Source organism: Salvelinus namaycush, chromosome 4 (genome assembly GCF_016432855.1).
Source record: "Salvelinus namaycush isolate Seneca chromosome 4, SaNama_1.0, whole genome shotgun sequence".
Lineage (NCBI taxonomy): Eukaryota > Metazoa > Chordata > Actinopteri > Salmoniformes > Salmonidae > Salvelinus > Salvelinus namaycush.
In genome coordinates this window covers 83,302,945-83,320,645 of record NC_052310.1, presented here as the reverse complement: position 1 = coordinate 83,320,645, position 17,701 = coordinate 83,302,945, and positions in this window count along the sequence as shown.

Below are 17,701 nucleotides of genomic sequence, written 5' to 3'. Positions count from 1 at the left end.
CACAGTTGTAACACAGTTATAACACAACTATAACACAGTTATAACACAGCTAGGACACAGCTGTAACAAAGCTATAACAAAGCCAAAAACAGCTGTAAAACAGTTATAACACAGCTATAACACAGCTTGGACACAGTTGTAACACAGTTATAACACAACTATAACATAGTTATAACACAGCTATGGCACAGATACGACACAGCTGTAACACAGCTATAACAAAGCCAAAAACAGCTGTAACACAGTTAAAACACAGCTATAACACAGTAATATCAACGCTAGGACACAGTTGTAACTAGAGGTCGACCGATTATGATTTCTCAATGCCGATACCGATACCGATTATCGGAGGACCAAAAAAGCTGATACCGATTAATCGGCCAATTTTTTAAATGTATTTGTAATAATGACAATTACAACAATACTGAATGAACACTTATTTTAACTTAATATAATACATTGATTAAAATCAATTTAGCCTCAAATAAATAATGAAACATGTTCAATTTGGTTTAAATAATGCAAAAACAAAGTGTTGGAGAAGAAAGTAAAAGTGCAATATGTGCCATGTAAGAAAGCTAACGTTTAAGTTCCTTGCTCAGAACATGAGAACAGATGAAAGCTGGTGGTTCCTTTTAACATGAGTCTTCAATATTCCCAGGTAAAAGTTTTAGGTTGTAGTTATTATAGGAATTATAGGACTATTTCTCTCTATACGATTTGTAGTTCATATGCCTTTGACTATTGGATGATCTTATAGGCACTTTAGTATTGCCAGTGTAACAGTATAGCTTCTATCCCTCTCCTTGCCGCTACCTGGGCTCGAACCAGGAACACATCGACAACAGCCACCCTCGAAGCAGCGTTACCCATGCAGAGCAAGGGGAACAACTACTCTAAGTCTCAGAGCGAGTGACAATTGAAACGCTATTAGCGCGCACCCCGCTAACTAGCTAGCCATTTCACATCGGTTACACCAGTCTAATCTCGGGAGTTGATAGGCTTGAATTCATAAACAGCAGAGCTGCTGGCAAAACGCACGAAAGTGCTGTTTGAATGAATGCTTATGAGCCTGCTGGTGCCCACCATCGCTCAGTCAGACTGCTCTGTCAAATCATAGACTTAATTATAACATAATAACACACAGAAATACGAGCCTTAGGTCATTAATATGGTCGAATCCGGAAACTATCATCTCGAAAACAAAACATTTATTAGTTCAGTGAAATACGGAACCATTCCGTATTTTATCTAACGGGTGGCATTCATCAGTCTAAATATTCCTGTTACATTGCACAACCTTCAATTTTATGTCATAATTATGTAAAATTCTGGCAAATTAGTTTGCAATGAGCCAGGCGGCCCAAACTGTTGCATATACCCTGACTCTGCGTGCAATGAACGCAAGAGAAATGACACAATTTCACCTGGTTAATATTGCCTGCTAACCTGTTTAGCCCAGGCGTTCCGCTAGCGGAACTCCTCCCACATTCCACTGAAAAGGCAGAGAGCGAAATTCAAAAAATATTTTTTTGAAATATTTAACTTTCACACATTAACAAGTCCAATACAGCAAATGAAAGATACACATCTTGTGAATCCAGTCAACATGTCCGATTTTTAAAATGTTTTACAGCGAAAACAGCACGTATATTTATGTTAGCTCACCACCAAATACAAAGAAGGACAGACATTTTTCACAGCACAGGTAGCATGCACAAAGCCAACCTAACTAACCAAGAACCAACCAAACTAACCAACAAACAACTTCATCAGATGACAGTCTTATAACATGTTATACAATAAATCTATGTTTTGTTCGAAAAATTTGCATATTTGAGGTATAAATCAGTTTTACATTGCAGCTACCATCACAGCTACCGTCAAAAATAGCACCGAAGCAGCCAGAGCAATTATAGAGACCAATGTGGAATAACTAAATACTCATCATAAAACGTTTCTGAAAAATACACAGCGTACAGCAAATGAAAGACACAGATCTTGTGAATCCAGACAATATTTCAGATTTTCTAAGTGTTTTACAGCGAAAACACAATATAGCGTTATATTAGCTTAGCACAATAGCAAACATTACAACAGCATTGATTCAAGCCAAACATAGCAATAACGTATAAACCACCAAATATATAAATTTTTTCACTAACCTTCTCAGAATTCTTCAGATGACAGTCCTGTAACATCATATTACACAATGCATATAGAGTTTGTTCGAAAATGTGCATATTTAGCGGCACAATTCGTGGTTATACAACGTGATTAGTGGCCAAAACTTCAAGCAATCTGTCGGGCGCCATCTTGGAGAGGAACCTAATCTAATCCATAACTAATAATAAACTTGACTAAAAAAATACAGGTTGGACAGCAATTGAAAGACAAATTAGTTCTTAATGCAATCGCTGGGTTACAATTTTAAAATTAACGTTACTTCAAGCATACAGCGTGCGCTAAAGCGAGATGCACCGAAAAACATGGCGGAATAATTATTTGCCATTTGTCAACATAAATACGAATTAATACATTAAAAATTGCTTACTATTTGCCGAGCTTCCATCAGAATCTTGGGAAAAGGTGTCCTTTGTCCAAAAGAATCGTTGCTAGGTTGTATTATGTCGTCTTCCACTTTGCAATTAGCAGTAAACATTAGCTTGAGAGAGAGAGCTACCCAACTTTCTACAGCGCCAAGAAAATAAATACCCGAAAATCGCAATATACTGACATAAACTGATATAATTCGGTTCAAAATAACAACATTACGATGTCTTCAACACCTATATCGAATAAAAACACAGCCGGAAATGTCTGAGATGTATAACCGATGGTTCCAAAAGAACGTCCCCAGCTCCTCAATGCGCCCGAGCGAAGGTGAAAAGAATCAGCCACCTCGTTCCCAATCAATTTATAGACTTTGGGAACTACGTAGAGACGCCATTTCAAGACTCCCTAATCGCTAACAACCAGGGGAAGGCGTATGCAGTGCATCTCAACCAATAGAAGACAGTCAGGGTTATCCACAGGTCTGGGAACAGCAAGCAGATTTCACCATTTTCAAATCCTCATAGGAGAATTGCTAGTTCTGTTTCACTTACAGACATAATTCAAACGGTTTTAGAAACTAGAGAGTGTTTTCTATCCAATAGTAATAATAATATGCATATTGTACGAGCAAGAATTGAGTACGAGGCAGTTTAATTTGGATACGAATTTGTGCTATGTCGAAATGGCACCCCCCTAGTGGCAAGAAGTTTCTAACCTGGATTTCTTTTAGCTAAATATGCAGGTTTAAAAATATATACTTCTGTGTATTGATTTTAAGAAAGGCATTGATGTTTATGGTTAGGTACACGTTGGAGCAACGACAGTCCTTTTTCGCGAATGCGCATCGATTATATCCAACGCAGGACACGCTAGATAAACTAGTAATATCATCAACCATGTGTAGTTATAACTAGTGATTATGATTGATTGATTGATTGTTTTTTATAAGATAAGTTTAATGCTAGCTTGCAACTTACCTTGGCTTCTTACTGCATTCGCGTAACAGGCGGGCTCCACGTGAGGCAGGTGGTTAGAGCGTTGGACTAGTTAACCGTAAGGTTGCAAGATTGAATCCCTGAGCTGACAAGGTAAAAATCTGTCGTTCTGCCCCTGAACAAGGCAGTTAACCCACCATTCCTAGGCCGTCATTGAAAATAAGAATGTGTTCTTAACTGACTTGCCTAGTTAAATAAAGGTGTAAAAAATAAAAATATATAATTTTTAAATCGGCAAAATTGGCGTCCAAAATTACCGATTTCCGATTGTTATGAAAACTTGAAATCGGCCCTAAATAATCGGCCATTCCGCATAATCGGTCAACCTCTAGTTGTAACACAGTTATAACACAACTATAACGCAGCTAGGACACAGCTGTAACACAGCTATAACAAAGCCAAAAACAGCTGTAACACAGTTATAACACAGCTATAACTCATCAAAAACACAATAATATCAAAGCTAGGACACAGTTGTAACACAGTTATAACACACCTATAACACATTTATAACACAGCTAGGACACATCTAGGACACAGCTATGACACAGCTATGACACAGCTGTAACACAGTTATAGCACAGTTGCAACACAGTTGTACTACAGCTGTAAAACAGTTAAAATACAGCTATTACACAGTTATAACCACAGTTATAACACAATTATAATGCAGCTATAACACAGTTATAATACAACTAGAACAGTTTTGACACAGCTTTAACACGGTTATAACACAGTTGCAACAGTTGTAGCACAGCTGTAAAACGGTTACAACACAGCTATCACAGTTATAACACAGCTAGAAGATAGCTATGACACAGCTGTAACACAGTTATAGCACAGTTGTAACACAGTTGTAACACGGCTGTAAAACAGTTATAACAAAGCTATAGCACAATTATAACGCATCTATAACAGTTATAACACAGCTAGAACACAATTATAACGCAGCTATAACACAATAATAACACAGCTAGAACACATGTATAACAAAGTTGTAACACAGCTAGAACAGTTATAACACAGCAAGAACACAGTTATAACACAGCTAGAACACATTTATAACACAGTTATAACACAGCTAGAACACATTTATAACACAGTTATAACACAGCTAGAACACATTTATAACAGTTATAACACAGCTAGAACACATTTATAACACAGTTATAACACAGCTAGAACACATTTATAACAGTTATAACACAGCTAGAACACATTAATAACACAGTTATAACACGGCTAGAACACATATATAACCCATGTTTGTGTGTGTCAGAACTGTGTGTTCCTAGACGTCTTTAACCCGCCAGTCGAGCAGGAGATTACACCGAAAACAAGAGATTTGTTCTACATATTGATCCCTTGTATTGACTGTGGACTTGACACAGCTCATCAATGCAGCGAATGAGTGCAACACGAGTAGTGGGAAAGGGATACACTGCCTAGGAAGAAGAAGAGTTATTGTGGGGTGAATGAGAGGTCACACAAACACAAACATAGACACACACTCTAACATGTGCACACACATCTACAGTTGAAGTCAGAAGTTTACATAAACTTAGGTTGGAGTCATTTTAAAACTTGTTTTTCAACCACTCTACACATTTTTGTTAACAAACTATAATTTTCGCAAGTCGGTTACGACATCTAATTTGTGCATGACACAAGTAATTTTTCCAACAATTGTTTACAGACAGATTATTTCACTTATAATTCACTGTATCACAATTCCAGTCGGTCAAAAGTTTACATACACTAACTTGACTGTGCCTTTAAACAGCTTGGAAAATTCCAGACAATTATGTCATGGCTATAGAAGCTTCTACCTGTGGATGTGTTTCAAGGCCTACCTTCAAACTCAGTGCCTCTTTGCTTGACATCATGGGAAAATCAAAAGAAATCAGCCAAGACCTCAGAAAAAACTTGTAGACCTCCACAAGTCTGGTTCATCCTTGAGAGCAATTTCCAAACGCCTGAAGGGAAGTGCATCTGTACAAACAATAGTACGCAAGTATAAACACCATGGGACCACGCAGCCATCATACCGCTCAGGAAGGAGACGCGTTCTGTCTCCTAGAGATGAACGTACTTTGGTGCGAAAAGTACAAATCAATCCCAGAACAACAGCAAAGGACCATGTGAAGATGCTGGAGGAAACAGGTGCAAAAGTATCTATATCCATGGTACAACGAGTCCTATATCGACATAACCTGAAAGGCCACTCAGCAAGGAATGAAAATTATGTGGATATATTGAAGCAAGCCTTGCAAGCCGAAGAACACCATCCCAACTGTGAAGCATGGGGGTGGCAGCATCCTGTTGTGGGGGTGCTTTGCTGCAGGAGGGACTGGTGCACTTCACAAAATAAATGGCATCATGAGGGAGGAAAATTTGGTGGATAGATTGAAGCAACATCTCAAGACATCAGTCAGGAAGTTAAAGCTTGGTCGCAAATGGGTCTTCCAAATGGACAATGACCCCAAGCATACTTCCAAAGTTGTGGCAAAATGGTTTAAGGACAACAAAGTCAAGGTTTTTGTCACGACTTCCGTCGAAGTTGGTGCCTCTCCTTGTTTGGGTGGCGTTCGGCGGTCGACGTCATTGGCTTTCTAGCCTCCACCGATCTACATTTATTTTTCCATTTGTTTTGTCTGTATTGTACACACCTGGTTCCCATTACATTTTATTTATTTCCCTATTTAACCCTCTGGAGCCATCATGGTTTTGTGCGTGTTTATTGTTGTCAGTTGTCTCGTTTATGTGACTCTGGATTTTCGTTCTTCTTGTTGGAAGATTATTTTTGAGTAAAGTTACTATTATTCCTCATCTCTGTGTCCTGCACCTGACTCCGCCTTACCCACATTACCTAGACTCTGACAGTACTGGAGTGGCCATCACAAAGCCCTGACCTCAATCCCATAGAAAATATGTGGACAGAACTGAAAAAGTGTGTGCTAGCAAGGAGGCCTACAAACCTGACTCAGTTACACCAACTCTGTCAGGAGGAATGTGCCAAAATTCACCCAACTTATTGTGGGAAGCTTGTGGAAGGCTTCCCAAAACGTTTGACCAAAGTTAAACAAATTAAAGGCAATACTACCAAATACTAATTGAGTGTTTGTAAACTTCTGACCCACTGGGAATATGATGAAAGCAATAAAAGCTGAAATAAATCATTCTCTCTATTATTATTCTGACATTTCACATTCTTAAAATAAAGTGGTGATCCTAACTGACCTAAGACAAGGAATTTTTACTAGGATTAAATGTCAGGAATTGTGAAAAACTGAGTTAAGTATTGGCTAAAGTGTATGTAAACTTCCGACTTCAACTGTACATACACAGTACACATTAAGAGCGCAGTGCTCTCGTCCTCTTGTCCTCTTGTCCTCTCTTATCAATTAAATGACTGTGGTCTATTCAAGGCAGCAGACATAGTCAGACTATTTCTCAGAAAACTGGGGTCCCTATTTATGTACAATTGAATAATCAATTAATATGTAAAAGGGGCATTGAAAGAGAGAATGGTACAGCCGAGGGCTACAGCCAGGGCTATATAGCATGAATTAATAACCATGTAGCTATAGCCAGAGACAGAGGAAAGCACCTCCCTTGATCCCTACACTACCCTGTTTAATATTACAGGTACTGAGGACACTAACCTTGGTCTGACCTGTCTAGCTAGGATAAAAGGACATGAATGTCTCTTACTATCAAAGCAAATCATATTTTACAACAATGGATTTATTTTTGAATATGTACAGCTAATTCACTCATCAGGTGTAAAGGGAACCGAACCCTAATCTTATCCATCGCAGGAAAAACGTTGCACTGTGGGGGCGTGATACACTAATTCATGATAATGGTAATGAAATAATCAGAGTACTTATGATGAAGTAGTTCATGATGAATGTCAGTGTATTATTATTGTTGACAGAGACATACCAATGGTTGCCATTCTGCCGTATTTTTACTCCTACTTTCCAGTGAGTCACTAATGCTACTAACAGTCACAGGAAATGCTAATTGTCCATTTCCTTATGTAACAATGATTATCAAGCCATATATCTAACTCATGTAGACTTCTCTCACTGCCACTGTCACATTAAGGAGAGAGAGAAAGAGAGAGAAGAGAAGAAAGGAGCGAGAAGCAAAATAAATCATTGAAGCCACCCCCCCGGGACACTCCCTCTGGACACCACCCCCCTGGACATACTCACCCCCCCTGGACACACCCACACCCTTGGCCACACCCATACTCCTGGACCCCCCCCCCCCCCCCACCTGTTGGAGTGACACATCAGTGAGATCATGATGAGTGATCAAGCCACCTGAAATGAGACCCTCGGGGTGACCGAATGAAGAGGGGAACAGACAGATGAGAGGGTCTTCTCCTTTTAGGGGCTCTGATCAGCTTCCAGGAGAAGGATATGATGGGTGGGACAGCAGAGAGAGAGAGAGAGAGAGGGCGCGAGAGAGAGACAGAGAGAGAGAAATACCACTAAGTGGGCCATCACAGCAGTAAGATTAGTGACCTGTTGCCACAAGGAAAGGGCAACAGGTGAAGAACAAACACCATTGTAAATACAACCCATATTTATGTTTATTTATTTTCCCTTTCGTACTTAAAGTATTTGCACATCACTGTATTTAGCCGTAATATGACATTTGAAATGTCTCTATTTCTTTTGATCTTTTGTAAGTAAAATGGTTATTATCGATTTCACTTACTTTGGCAATGTAAACATATGTTTCCGATGCCAATACAGCCCTTTAAATTGAATTGAACTGAGAGAGAGAGAGAGAGAGAGAGAGAGAGAGAGAGAGAGAGAGAGAGAGAGAGAGAGAGAGAGAGAGAGAGAGAGAGAGAGAGAGAGAGAGAGAGAGAGAGAGAGAGAGAGAGAGAGAGAGAGAGAGAGAGAGAGAGAGAGAGAGAGAGAGAGAGAGATGGAGAGAAATGGAGAGAGACAGAGTGAGACAGAGAGAGACAGTCCCCTAAGCAAGCTGGTCCTGGGGCTCTGTTCATAAACACAAACAGACCCCACAGAGCCCCAGGACAGCAACACAATTAGACCCAACCGTATCATGAGAAAACAAAAATATTATTACTTGAGACATTGGAAATATATTTTTTTAAACACAGCAAACTAGAATGCTATTTGGCACTAAACAGAGAGTACACAGTGCAGAATACCTGACCACTGTGACTGACCCAAAATGAAGGAAAGCTTTGACTGTGTACAGACTCAATGAGCATAACCTTGCTATTGAGAAATGCCGCCGTAGGCAGACCTGCCTCTCAAGAGAAGACAGGCTATGTGCACACTGCCCACAAAATGAGGTGGAAACTGAGCTGCACTTCCTAACCTCCTGCCAAATGTATGACCATATTAGAGACACATATTTCCCTCAGATTACACAGATCCACAAAGAATTTGAAAACAAACCCAATTTTGATAAACTCCCATTACTATTGGGTGAAATACCACAGTGTGCCATCGCAGCAGGAAGAAAAGGACAACCAGGGAAGAACAAACACCATTGTAATTACAACCTATATTCATTCATTTATTTATTTTCCCTTTTTTACTCTAACTATTTGAACATCACTACAACACTGTATACAGACATAATATGACATTTGAAATGTCTTTATTCTTCTTTTGTGAGTGTAATGTTTACTGTTCATTTTTTAATTGTTAATTTCACTTCTGTTCATTATCCATTTCACCTGCTTTGACAATGTTAACATATGTTTATCATACCAATAAAGCCCTTAAATTGAATGTAATGTAATTGAACGAGAAAACGAGAGAGTGGGAGGCACATCTGGCCTTACCTTCACTAGAGGATCCAGACAGGTCCATGATGACGTACACCTTCCCCTCAGGCTCCAAGTCAATCTGGAAGAGAACAACACAACAAACTGTCAGCCTTCATACTGGACTGAAACCATTTTATAGTATGCTATGCAGCGTGAAACCATATCAGTGACAGTACATTCACACACACACACACACACACACACACACACACACACACACACACACACACACACACACACACACACACACACACACACACACACACACACACACACACACACACACACACACACACCAGAGAAGGCTGGTGGGAGGAGCTATAGGAAGATGTACGGGCTCATTCTAAATTCCGGAATGGTATAAATGGAACAATAATAAACACATCAAACATATGGAAACTACATTGGACTCTGTTCCAGGCATTCCATTCCAGACATTAGAATGAGGATGTCCTCCCATATCTCCTCTCACAAGCCTCCACTGACAAACAGGCGCGCACACACACACACACACACACACACACACACACACACACACACACACACACACACACACACACACACACACACACACACTCATACTGTATAGTACAGTATTGATTTGAGCAGCAGAGGAGAGGGATGCTTCTGCAGTAATGGCTCTCAGGAGCTAATGAAAACTTAATGGCTGCTTTATCAAAACAGGACCAGATGAGGAAATGGGATGGAACTGCAGTGGCCTGGCTTATAAACGCAGTCCCGTAGACGTGTGTGTGTGTGTGTGTGTGTGTGCGCGTGTGTGTGCGCGTGTGTGTGTGTGTGTGTGTGTGTGTGTGTGTGTGTGTGTGTGTGTGTGTGTGTGTGTGTGTGTGTGTGTGTGTGTGTGTGTGTGTGTGTGTGTGTGCGTGTGTGTGCAGTAACACTATGTTATCAGGTTGCTGAATACTGCAATACAAGACCAGGAGAGTACTGAGTTACAGCTTTGTGGGCACATGGAGCGTATAGATCCGTTCACCCATGGCACTCTAAACCCCCCACACACACACTCTCGCCCATCGATTACCAAGCCTGAGCTCCCTGGGGGTTCTACTGGGCATAGGCAGACGAGATTGAGCGAGTGTACCTATGTTTGTTAGCTCAGCTCATAAGAGAGAGTGGGCAGGGATTGCGGCGGCTGGGGCTCAGAGAGTTTCTACCGGCGGCAGCCTCCCACGGCCAGTCCATAATCCCCCTCTGCACAGTACACATAGACACACACACACAGACAGACACACACACACGCAGACACACACACAGGTACACACACACATGTCTGCAGGACTGTGTTAAGCCAGGCCACTGCACTCACATCCATTTCCTCATCTGGTCCTGTTTTGATAAAGTACATCACTGTAGAGAGGACATGGGCTGATGTAATACAGCACATTACTGGAGAGAGGACATGGGCTGATTTGATAAAGCACTGTAGAGAGGACATGGGCTAATTTAATACAGCACATCACTGTAGAGAGGACATGGGCTAATTTAATACAGCACATCACTGTAGAGAGGACATGGGCTGATTTAATACAGCACATCACTGTAGAGAGGACATGGGCTGATTTAATACAGCACATCACTGTAGAGAGGACATGGGCTGATTTAATACAGCACATCACTGTAGAGAGGACATGGGCTGATTTAATACAGCACATCACTGTAGAGAGGACATGGGCTGATTTAATACAGCACATCACTGTAGAGAGGACATGGGCTGATTTAATACAGCACATCACTGTAGAGAGGACATGGGCTGATTTAATACAGCACATCACTGTAGAGAGGACATGGGCTGATTTAATACAGCACATCACTGTAGAGAGGACATGGGCTGATTTAATACAGCACATCACTGTAGAGAGGACATGGGCTGATTTAATACAGCACATCACTGCAGAGAGGACATGGGCTGATTTGATAAAGCACTGCAGAGAGGACATGGGCTGATTTAATACAGTACATCACTGTAGAGAGGACATGGGCTGATTTAATACAGCACATCACTGTAGAGAGGACATGGGCTAATTTAATAAGGCACAACACTGGAGAGAGGACATGGGCTGATTTAATACAGCACATCACTGGAGAGAGGACATGGGCTGATTTGATAAAGCACTGTAGAAAGGACATGGGCTGATTTAATACAGCACATCACTGTAGAGAGGACATGAGCTGATTTAATACAGCACATCAATGTAGAGAGGACATGGGCTGATTTAATACAGCACATCACTGTAGAGAGGACATGGGCTGATTTAATACAGCACATCACTGTAGAGAGGACATGAGCTGATTTAATACAGCACATCACTGTAGAGAGGACATGGGCTGATTTAATACAGCACATCACTGTAGAGAGGACATGGGCTAATTTAATACAGCACATCACTGTAGAGAGGACATGGGCTGATTTAATACAGCACATCACTGGAGAGGGGACATGGGCTGATTTAATACAGCACATCACTGCAGAGAGGACATGGGCTGATTTAATACAGCACATCACTGTAGAGAGGACATGGGCTGATTTAATACAGCACATCACTGGAGAGGGGACATGGGCTGATTTAATACAGCACATCACTGCAGAGAGGACATGGGCTGATTTAATACAGCACATTGCTGTAGAGAGGACATGGGCTGAATTAATACAGCACATCACTGCAGAGAGGACATGGGCTGATTTGATAAAGCACTGCAGAGAGGACATGGGCTGATTTAATACAGCACATCACTGTAGAGAGGACATGGGCTGATTTAATACAGCACATCACTGTAGAGAGGACATGGGCTGATTTAATACAGCACATCACTGTAGAGAGGTCATGGGCTGATTTAATACAGCACATCACTGTAGAGAGGACATGGGCTGATTTAATACAGCACATCACTGTAGAGAGGACAAGGGCTGATTTAATACAGCACATCACTGTAGAGAGGACATGGACTGATTTAATACAGCACATCACTGTAGAGAGGACATGGGCTAATTTAATACAGCACATCACTGTAGAGAGGACATGGGCTGATTTAATACAGCACATCACTGTAGAGAGGTCATGGGCTGATTTAATACAGCACATCACTGTAGAGAGGACATGGGCTGATTTAATACAGCACATCACTGTAGAGAGGACATGGGCTAATTTAATACAGCACATCACTGTAGAGAGGACATGGGCTGATTTGATAAAGCACTGTAGAGAGGACATGGGCTAATTTAATACAGCACATCACTGTAGAGAGGACATGGGCTAATTTAATACAGCACATCACTGTAGAGAGGACATGGGCTAATTTAATACAGCAAATCACTGTAGAGAGGACATGGGCTAATTTAATACAGCACATCAATGTAGAGAGGACATGGGCTGATTTAATACAGCACATCACTGTAGAGAGGACATGGGCTGATTTAATACAGCACATCACTGTAGAGAGGACATGGGCTAATTTAATACAGCACATCACTGTAGAGAGGACATGGGCTGATTTAATACAGCACATCACTGTAGAGAGGACATGGGCTAATTTAATACAGCACATCACTGTAGAGAGGACATGGGCTGATTTAATACAGCACATCACTGTAGAGAGGACATGGGCTGATTTAATACAGCACATCACTGTAGAGAGGACATGGGCTAATTTAATACAGCACATCACTGTAGAGAGGACATGGGCTGATTTAATACAGCACATCACTGTAGAGAGGACATGGGCTAATTTAATACAGCACATCACTGTAGAGAGGACATGGGCTGATTTAATACAGCACATCACTGTAGAGAGGACATGAGCTGATTTAATACAGCACATCACTGTAGAGAGGACATGGGCTGATTTAATACAGCACATCACTGTAGAGAGGACATGGGCTGATTTAATACAGCACATCACTGTAGAGAGGACATGGGCTAATTTAATACAGCACATCACTGTAGAGAGGACATGGGCTGATTTAATACAGCACATCACTGTAGAGAGGACATGGGCTGATTTAATACAGCACATCACTGTAGAGAGGACATGGGCTGATTTAATACAGCACATCACTGTAGAGAGGACATGGGCTAATTTAATACAGCACATCACTGTAGAGAGGACATGGGCTGATTTAATACAGCACATCACTGTAGAGAGGACATGGGCTGATTTAATACAGCACCTCACTGTAGAGAGGACATGGGCTGATTTAATACAGCACATCACTGTAGAGAGGACATGGGCTGATTTAATACAGCACATCACTGTAGAGAGGACATGGGCTGATTTAATACAGCACATCATTGTAGAGAGGACATGGGCTAATTTAATACAGCACATCACTGTAGAGAGGACATGGGCTGATTTAATACAGCACATCACTGTAGAGAGGACATGGGCTAATTTAATACAGCACATCACTGTAGAGAGGACATGGGCTGATTTAATACAGCACATCATTGTAGAGAGGACATGGGCTAATTTAATACAGCACATCACTGTAGAGAGGACATGGGCTAATTTAATACAGCACATCACTGTAGAGAGGACATGGGCTAATTTAATACAGCACATCACTGTAGAGAGGACATGGGCTGATTTAATACAGCACATCACTGTAGAGAGGACATGGGCTGATTTAATACAGCACATCACTGTAGAGAGGACATGGGCTAATTTAATAAAGCACTGCAGAGAGGACATGGGCTGATTTAATAAAGCACTGCAGAGAGGACATGGGATGTTTTGATAAAGCACTGCAGAGAGGACATGGGCTGATTTAATAAATCACTGCAGAGAGGACATGGGATGTTTTGATAAAGCACTGCAGAGAGGACATGGGCTGTTTTAATAAATCACTGCAGAGAGGACATGGGCTTGGGCTAGATATGAGGTGGAAGAGGGGGGCGCTACTGTGACAAATCCATCATCCCAACATAATGCATTCTAAAAGGGTATATGGCAGAACTAGGCTGCAGCTGTAGGTGGCTTTCTCCAAGCTGCCCTAACACAATACAACACTCTAACCTGCCTTCATCTCTCTCTCTCCAAGCTGCCCTAACACAATACAACACTCTAACCTGCCTTCATCTCTCTCTCTCCAAGCTGCCCTAACACAATACAACACTCTAACCTGCCTTCATCTCTCTCTCTCCAAGCCACCCTAACACAATACAACACTCTAACCTGCCTTCATCTCTCTCTCTCCAAGCTGCCCTAACACAATACAACACTCTAACCTGCCTTCATCTCTCTCTCTCCAAGCTGCCCTAACACAATACAACACTCTAACCTGCCTTCATCTCTCTCTCTCCAAGCTGCCCTAACACAATACAACACTCTAACCTGCCTTCATCTCTCTCTCTCCAAGCCGCCCTAACACAATACAACACTCTAACCTGCCTTCATCTCTCTCTCTCCAAGCTGCCCTAACACAATACAACACTCTAACCTGCCTTCATCTCTCTCTCTCCAAGCCACCCTAACACAATACAACACTCTAACCTGCCTTCATCTCTCTCTCTCCAAGCCACCCTAACACAATACAACACTCTAACCTGCCTTCATCTCTCTCTCTCCAAGCCGCCCTAACACAATACAACACTCTAACCTGCCTTCATCTCTCTCTCTCCAAGCTGCCCTAACACAATACAACACTCTAACCTGCCTTCATCTCTCTCTCTCCAAGCTGCCCTAACACAATACAACACTCTAACCTGCCTTCATCTCTCTCTCTCCAAGCTGCCCTAACACAATACAACACTCTAACCTGCCTTCATCTCTCTCTCTCCATGCTGCCCTAACACAATACAACACTCTAACCTGCCTTCATCTCTCTCTCTCCAAGCTGCCCTAACACAATACAACACTCTAACCTGCCTTCATCTCTCTCTCTCCAAGCCACCCTAACACAATACAACACTCTAACCTGCCTTCATCTCTCTCTCTCCAAGCTGCCCTAACACAATACAACACTCTAACCTGCCTTCATCTCTCTCTCTCCAAGCTGCCCTAACACAATACAACACTCTAACCTGCCTTCATCTCTCTCTCTCCAAGCCACCCTAACACAATACAACACTCTAACCTGCCTTCATCTCTCTCTCTCCAAGCTGCCCTAACACAATACAACACTCTAACCTGCCTTCATCTCTCTCTCTCCAAGCTGCCCTAACACAATACAACACTCTAACCTGCCTTCATCTCTCTCTCTCCAAGCCACCCTAACACAATACAACACTCTAACCTGCCTTCATCTCTCTCTCTCCAAGCTGCCCTAACACAATACAACACTCTAACCTGCCTTCATCTCTCTCTCTCCAAGCCGCCCTAACACAATACAACACTCTAACCTGCCTTCATCTCTCTCTCTCCAAGCTGCCATAACACAATACAACACTCTAACCTGCCTTCATCTCTCTCTCTCCAAGCTGCCCTAACACAATACAACACTCTAACCTGCCTTCATCTCTCTCTCTCCAAGCCGCCCTAACACAATACAACACTCTAACCTGCCTTCATCTCTCTCTCTCCAAGCTGCCCTAACACAATACAACACTCTAACCTGCCTTCATCTCTCTCTCTCCAAGCCACCCTAACACAATACAACACTCTAACCTGCCTTCATCTCTCTCTCTCCAAGCTGCCCTAACACAATACAACACTCTAACCTGCCTTCATCTCTCTCTCTCCAAGCCACCCTAACACAATACAACACTCTAACCTGCCTTCATCTCTCTCTCTCCAAGCCACCCTAACACAATACAACACTCTAACCTGCCTTCATCTCTCTCTCTCCAAGCTGCCCTAACACAATACAACACTCTAACCTGCCTTCATCTCTCTCTCTCCAAGCTGCCCTAACACAATACAACACTCTAACCTGCCTTCATCTCTCTCTCTCCAAGCTGCCCTAACACAATACAACACTCTAACCTGCCTTCATCTCTCTCTCTCCAAGCTGCCCTAACACAATACAACACTCTAACCTGCCTTCATCACTCTCTCTCCAAGCTGCCCTAACACAATACAACACTCTAACCTGCCTTCATCTCTCTCTCTCCAAGCCACCCTAACACAATACAACACTCTAACCTGCCTTCATCTCTCTCTCTCCAAGCTGCCCTAACACAATACAACACTCTAACCTGCCTTCATCTCTCTCTCTCCAAGCTGCCCTAACACAATACAACACTCTAACCTGCCTTCATCTCTCTCTCTCCAAGCCACCCTAACACAATACAACACTCTAACCTGCCTTCATCTCTCTCTCTCCAAGCTGCCCTAACACAATACAACACTCTAACCTGCCTTCATCTCTCTCTCTCCAAGCTGCCCTAACACAATACAACACTCTAACCTGCCTTCATCTCTCTCTCTCCAAGCCACCCTAACACAATACAACACTCTAACCTGCCTTCATCTCTCTCTCTCCAAGCTGCCCTAACACAATACAACACTCTAACCTGCCTTCATCTCTCTCTCTCCAAGCCGCCCTAACACAATACAACACTCTAACCTGCCTTCATCTCTCTCTCTCCAAGCTGCCCTAACACAATACAACACTCTAACCTGCCTTCATCTCTCTCTCTCCAAGCTGCCCTAACACAATACAACACTCTAACCTGCCTTCATCTCTCTCTCTCCAAGCCGCCCTAACACAATACAACACTCTAACCTGCCTTCATCTCTCTCTCTCCAAGCTGCCCTAACACAATACAACACTCTAACCTGCCTTCATCTCTCTCTCTCCAAGCCACCCTAACACAATACAACACTCTAACCTGCCTTCATCTCTCTCTCTCCAAGCCACCCTAACACAATACAACACTCTAACCTGCCTTCATCTCTCTCTCTCCAAGCTGCCCTAACACAATACAACACTCTAACCTGCCTTCATCTCTCTCTCTCCAAGCCGCCCTAACACAATACAACACTCTAACCTGCCTTCATCTCTCTCTCTCCAAGCTGCCATAACACAATACAACACTCTAACCTGCCTTCATCTCTCTCTCTCCAAGCCGCCCTAACACAATACAACACTCTAACCTGCCTTCATCTCTCTCTCTCCAAGCTGCCCTAACACAATACAACACTCTAACCTGCCTTCATCTCTCTCTCTCCAAGCCACCCTAACACAATACAACACTCTAACCTGCCTTCATCTCTCTCTCTCCAAGCTGCCCTAACACAATACAACACTCTAACCTGCCTTCATCTCTCTCTCTCCAAGCTGCCCTAACACAATACAACACTCTAACCTGCCTTCATCTCTCTCTCTCCAAGCCACCCTAACACAATACAACACTCTAACCTGCCT